This window comes from Protomyctophum bolini (assembly GCF_963924005.1).
Source record: "Protomyctophum bolini genome assembly, chromosome: 8".
NCBI lineage: Eukaryota > Metazoa > Chordata > Actinopteri > Myctophiformes > Myctophidae > Protomyctophum > Protomyctophum bolini.
Window position 1 is genome coordinate 23922965 of NC_137869.1, and position 6346 is coordinate 23929310.

The window sequence follows — 6346 nt, forward strand, 5'->3', positions numbered from 1 at the left end:
TTTTTCAAAATTTCAAAAAACATGGGCTATAACCCATCGTTTTTGTCATTTCGTCATTTTTTTCAAATCTTCAAAAATGATGAAAAACGGCGCGCTATAGTATGCCGTACGATATGGGCTATAGCCCATGGTCCAAAATGATGAGAAACGAGGCTAACTTTTTTTTTCAAAATTTAAAAAAAACATGGGCTATAACCCATCGTTTTTGTCATTTCGTCATTTTTTTCAAATCATCAAAAATGATGAAAAACGGCGCGCTATAGTATGCCGTACGATATGGGCTATAGCCCATGGTCCAAAATGATGAGAAACGAGGCTAACTTTTTTTTTCAAAATTTAAAAAAACATGGGCTATAACCCATCGTTTTTGTCATTTCGTCATTTTTTTCAAATCATCAAAAATGATGAAAAAACGGCGCGCTATAGTATGCCGTACGATATGGGCTATAGCCCATGGTCCAAAATGATGAGAAACGAGGCTAACTTTTTTTTTCAAAATTTCAAAAAAACATGGGCTATAACCCATCGTTTTTGTCATTTCGTCATTTTTGTCAAATCATCAAAAATGATGAAAAAACGGCGCGCTATAGTATGCCGTACGATATGGGCTATAGCCCATGGTCCAAAAATGATGAGAAACGAGGCTAACTTTTTTTTCAAAATTTAAAAAAACATGGGCTATAACCCATCGTTTTTTTTGTCATTTCGTCATTTTTTTCAAATCACTCAAAAATGATGAAAAACGGCGCGCTATAGTATGCCGTACGATATGGGCTATAGCCCATGGTCCAAAATGATGAGAAACGAGGCTAACTTTTTTTTTCAAAATTTAAAAAAACATGGGCTATAACCCATCGTTTTTGTTATTTCGTCATTTTTGTCAAATCATCAAAAATGATGAAAAACGGCGCGCTATAGTATGCCGTACGATATGGGCTATAGCCCATGGTCCAAAATGATGAGAATACGACGGCTAACTTTTTTTTTCAAAATTAAAAAAAACATGGGCTATAACCCATCGTTTTTGTCATTTCGTCATTTTTTTCAAATCTTCAAAAATGATGAAAAACGGCGCGCTATAGTATGCCGTACGATATGGGCTATAGCCCATGGTCCAAAATGATGAGAAACGAGGCTAACTTTTTTTTTCAACATTTCAAAAAACATGGGCTATAACCCATCGTTTTTGTCATTTCGTCATTTTTGTCAAATCATCAAAAATGATGAAAAACGGCGCGCTATAGTATGCCGTACGATATGGGCTATAGCCCATGGTCCAAAATGATGAGAAACGAGGCTAACTTTTTTTTCAAAATTAAAAAAAACATGGGCTATAACCCATCGTTTTTGTCATTTCGTCATTTTTTTCAAATCCTCAAAAATGATGAAAAAACGGCGCGCTATAGTATGCCGTACGATATGGGCTATAGCCCATGGTCCAAAATGATGAGAAACGAGGCTAACTTTTTTTTTCAAAATTTAAAAAAACATGGGCTATAACCCATCGTTTTTGTCATTTCGTCATTTTGTTCAAATCATCAAAAATGATGAAAAAACGGCGCGCTATAGTATGCCGTACGATATGGGCTATAGCCCCATGGTCCAAAATGATGAGAAACGAGGCTAACTTTTTTTTTCAAAATTAAAAAAAACATGGGCTATAACCCATGGTTTTTGTCATTTCGTCATTTTTTTCAAAATCCTCAAAAATGATGAAAAACTGCGCGCTATAGTATGCCGTACGATATGGGCTATAGCCCATGGTCCAAAATGATGAGAAACGAGGCTAACTTTTTTTTTCAAAATTAAAAAAAACATGGGCTATAACCCATCGTTTTTGTCATTTCGTCATTTTTTTCAAATCTTCAAAAATGATGAAAAACGGCTCGCTATAGTATGCCGTACGATATGGGCTATAGCCCATGGTCCAAAATGATGAGAAACGAGGCTAACTTTTTTTTTCAAAATTTAAAAAAACATGGGCTATAACCCATCGTTTTTGTCATTTCGTCATTTTTTTCAAATCCTCAAAAATGATGAAAAAACGGCGCGCTATAGTATGCCGTACGATATGGGCTATAGCCCATTGGTCCAAAATGATGAGAAACTGAGGCTAACTTTTTTTTTCAAAATTAAAAAAAACATGGAGCTATAACCCATCGTTTTTGTCATTTCGTCATTTTTTTCAAATCCTCAAAAATGATGAAAAACGGCGCGCTATAGTATGCCGTACGATATGGGCTATAGCCCATGGTCCAAAATGATGAGAAACGAGGCTAACTTTTTTTTTCAAAATATCAAAAAACATGGGCTATAACCCATCGTTTTTGTCATTTCGTCATTTTTGTCAAATCATCAAAAATGATGAAAAACGGCGCGCTATAGTATGCCGTACGATATGGGCTATAGCCCATGGTCCAAAATGATGAGAAACGAGGCTAACTTTTTTTTTCAAAATTAAAAAAAACATGGGCTATAACCCATCGTTTTTGTTATTTCGTCATTTTTGTCAAATCATCAAAAATGATGAAAAACGGCGCGCTATAGTATGCCGTACGATATGGGCTATAGCCCATGGTCCAAAATGATGAGAAACGAGGCTAACTTTTTTTTTCAAAATTAAAAAAACATGGGCTATAACCCATCGTTTTTGTCATTTCGTCATTTTTTTCAAATCCTCAAAAATGATGAAAAACTGCGCGCTATAGTATGCCGTACGATATGGGCTATAGCCCATGGTCCAAAATGATGAGAAACGAGGCTAACTTTTTTTTTTCAAAATTAAAAAAAACATGGGCTATAACCCATCGTTTTTGTCATTTCGTCATTTTTTTCAAATCTTCAAAAATGCTGAAAAACGGCTCGCTATAGTATGCCGAACGATATGGGCTATAGCCCATGGTCCAAAATGATGAGAAACGAGGCTAACTTTTTTTTTCAAAATTTCAAAAAACAGATGGGCTATAACCCATCGTTTTTGTCATTTGCGTCATTTTTGTCAAATCATCAAAAATGATGAAAAACGTGCGCTATAGTATGCCGTACGATATGGGCTATAGCCCATGAGTCCAAAATGATGAGAAACGAGGCTAACTTTTTTTTTCAAAATTTAAAAAAACATGGGCTATAACCCATCGTTTTTGTCATTTCGTCATTTTTTTCAAATCCTCAAAAATGATGAAAAACGGCGCGCTATAGTATGCCGTACGATATGGGCTATAGCCCATGGTCCAAAATGATGAGAAACGAGGCTAACTTTTATTTTCAAAATTTCAAAAAACATGGGCTATAACCCATCGTTTTTGTCATTTCGTCATTTTTGTCAAATCATCAAAAATGATGAAAAACGGCGCGCTATAGTATGCCGTACGATATGGGCTATAGCCCATGGTCCAAAATGATGAGAAACGAGGCTAACTTTTTTTTTCAAAATAAAAAAAAACATGGGCTATAACCCATCGTTTTTGTCATTTCGTCATTTTTTAAAAATCCTCAAAAATGATGAAAAAACGGCACGCTATAGTATGCCGTACGATATGGGCTATAGCCCATGGTCCAAAATGATGAGAAACGAGGCTAACTTTTTTTTTCAAAATTAAAAAAAAACATGGGCTATAACCCATCGTTTTTGTCATTTCGTCATTTTTTTCAAATCTTCAAAAATGATGAAAAACCGCGCGCTATAGTATGCCGTACGATATGGGCTATAGCCCATGGTCCAAAATGATGAGAAACGAGGCTAACTTTTTTTTTTCAAAATTTAAAAAAACATGGGCTATAACCCATCGTTTTTGTCATTTCGTCATTTTTGTCAAATCATCAAAAATGATGAAAAAACGGCGCGCTATAGTATGCCCGTAACGATATGGGCTATAGCCCATGGTCCAAAATGATGAGAAACGAGGCTAACTTTTTTTTTCAAAATTTCAAAAAACATGGGCTATAACCCATCGTTTTTGTCATTTCGTCATTTTTGTCAAATCATCAAAAATGATGAAAAACGGCGCGCTATAGTATGCCGTACGATATGGGCTATAGCCACATGGTCCAAAATGATGAGAAACGAGGCTAACTTTTTTTTTCAAAATTTCAAAAAACATGGGCTATAACCCATCGTTTTTGTCATTTCGTCATTTTTGTCAAATCATCAAAAATGATGAAAAACGGCGCGCTATAGTATGCCGTACGATATGGGCTATAGCCCATGGTCCAAAATGATGAGAAACGAGGCTAACTTTTTTTTTCAAAATTAAAAAAAACATGGGCTATAACCCATCGTTTTTGTCATTTCGTCATTTTTTTCAAATCCTCAAAAATGATGAAAAACGGCACGCTATAGTATGCCGTACGATATGGGCTATAGCCCATGGTCCAAAATGATGAGAAACGAGGCTAACTTATTTTTTCAACATTTCAAAAAACATGGGCTATAACCCATCGTTTTTGTCATTTCGTCATTTTTGTCAAATCATCAAAAATGATGAAAAACGGCGCGCTATAGTATGCCGTACGATATGGGCTATAGCCCATGGTCCAAAATGATGAGAAACGAGGCTAACTTTTTTTTTCAAAATTAAAAAAAACATGGGCTATAACCCATCGTTTTTGTCATTTCGTTATTTTTTTCAAATCCTCAAAAATGATGAAAAACGGCGCGCTATAGTATGCCGTACGATATGGGCTATAGCCCATGGTCCAAAATGATGAGAAACGAGGCTAACTTTTTTTTTCAACATTTCAAAAAACATGGGCTATAACCCATCGTTTTTGTCATTTCGTCATTTTTGTCAAATCATCAAAAATGATGAAAAACGGCGCGCTATAGTATGCCGTACGATATGGGCTATAGCCCATGGTCCAAAATGATGAGAAACGAGGCTAACTTTTTTTTTCAAAATTAAAAAAAACATGGGCTATAACCCATCGTTTTTGTCATTTCGTCATTTTTTTCAAATCCTCAAAAATGATGAAAAACGGCGCGCTATAGTATGCCGTACGATATGGGCTATAGCCCATGGTCCAAAATGATGAGAAACGAGGCTAACTTTTTTTTTCAAAATTTCAAAAAACATGGGCTATAACCCATCGTTTTTGTCATTTCGTCATTTTTGTCAAATCATCAAAAATGATGAAAAACGGCACGCTATAGTATGCCGTACGATATGGGCTATAGCCCATGGTCCAAAATGATGAGAAACGAGGCTAACTTTTTTTTTCAAAATTTGAAAAAACATGGGCTATAACCCATCGTTTTTGTAATTTCGTCATTTTTGTCAAATCATCAAAAATGATGAAAAACGGCGCGCTATAGTATGCCGTACGATATGGGCTATAGCCCATGGTCCAAAATGATGAGAAACGAGGCTAACTTTTTTTTTCAAAATAAAAAAAAACATGGGCTATAACCCATCGTTTTTGTCATTTCGTCATTTTTTTCAAATCCTCAAAAATGATGAAAAACGGCGCGCTATAGTATGCCGTACGATATGGGCTATAGCCCATGGTCCAAAATGATGAGAAACGAGGCTAACTTTTTTTTTCAAAATTTAAAAAAACATGGGCTATAACCCATCGTTTTTGTTATTTCGTCATTTTTGTCAAATCATCAAAAATGATGAAAAACGGCGCGCTATAGTATGCCGTACGATATGGGCTATAGCCCATGGTCCAAAATGATGAGAAACGAGGCTAACTTTTTTTTTCAAAATGAAAAAAAACATGGGCTATAACCCATCGTTTTTGTCATTTCGTCATTTTTTTCAAATCTTCAAAAATGATGAAAAACGGCGCGCTATAGTATGCCGTACGATATGGGCTATAGCCCATGGTCCAAAATGATGAGAAACGAGGCTAACTTATTTTTTCAACATTTCAAAAAACATGGGCTATAACCCATCGTTTTTGTCATTTCGTCATTTTTGTCAAATCATCAAAAATGATGAAAAACGGCGCGCTATAGTATGCCGTACGATATGGGCTATAGCCCATGGTCCAAAATGATGAGAAACGAGGCTAACTTTTTTTTCAAAATTTAAAAAAACATGGGCTATAACCCATCGTTTTTGTCATTTCGTCATTTTTTTCAAATCCTCAAAAATGATGAAAAACGGCGCGCTATAGTATGCCGTACGATATGGGCTATAGCCCATGGTCCAAAATGATGAGAAACGAGGCTAACTTTTTTTTTCAAAATTTAAAAAAACATGGGCTATAACCCATCGTTTTTGTTATTTCGTCATTTTTGTCAAATCATCAAAAATGATGAAAAACGGCGCGCTATAGTATGCCGTACGATATGGGCTATAGCCCATGGTCCAAAATGATGAGAAACGAGGCTAACTTTTTT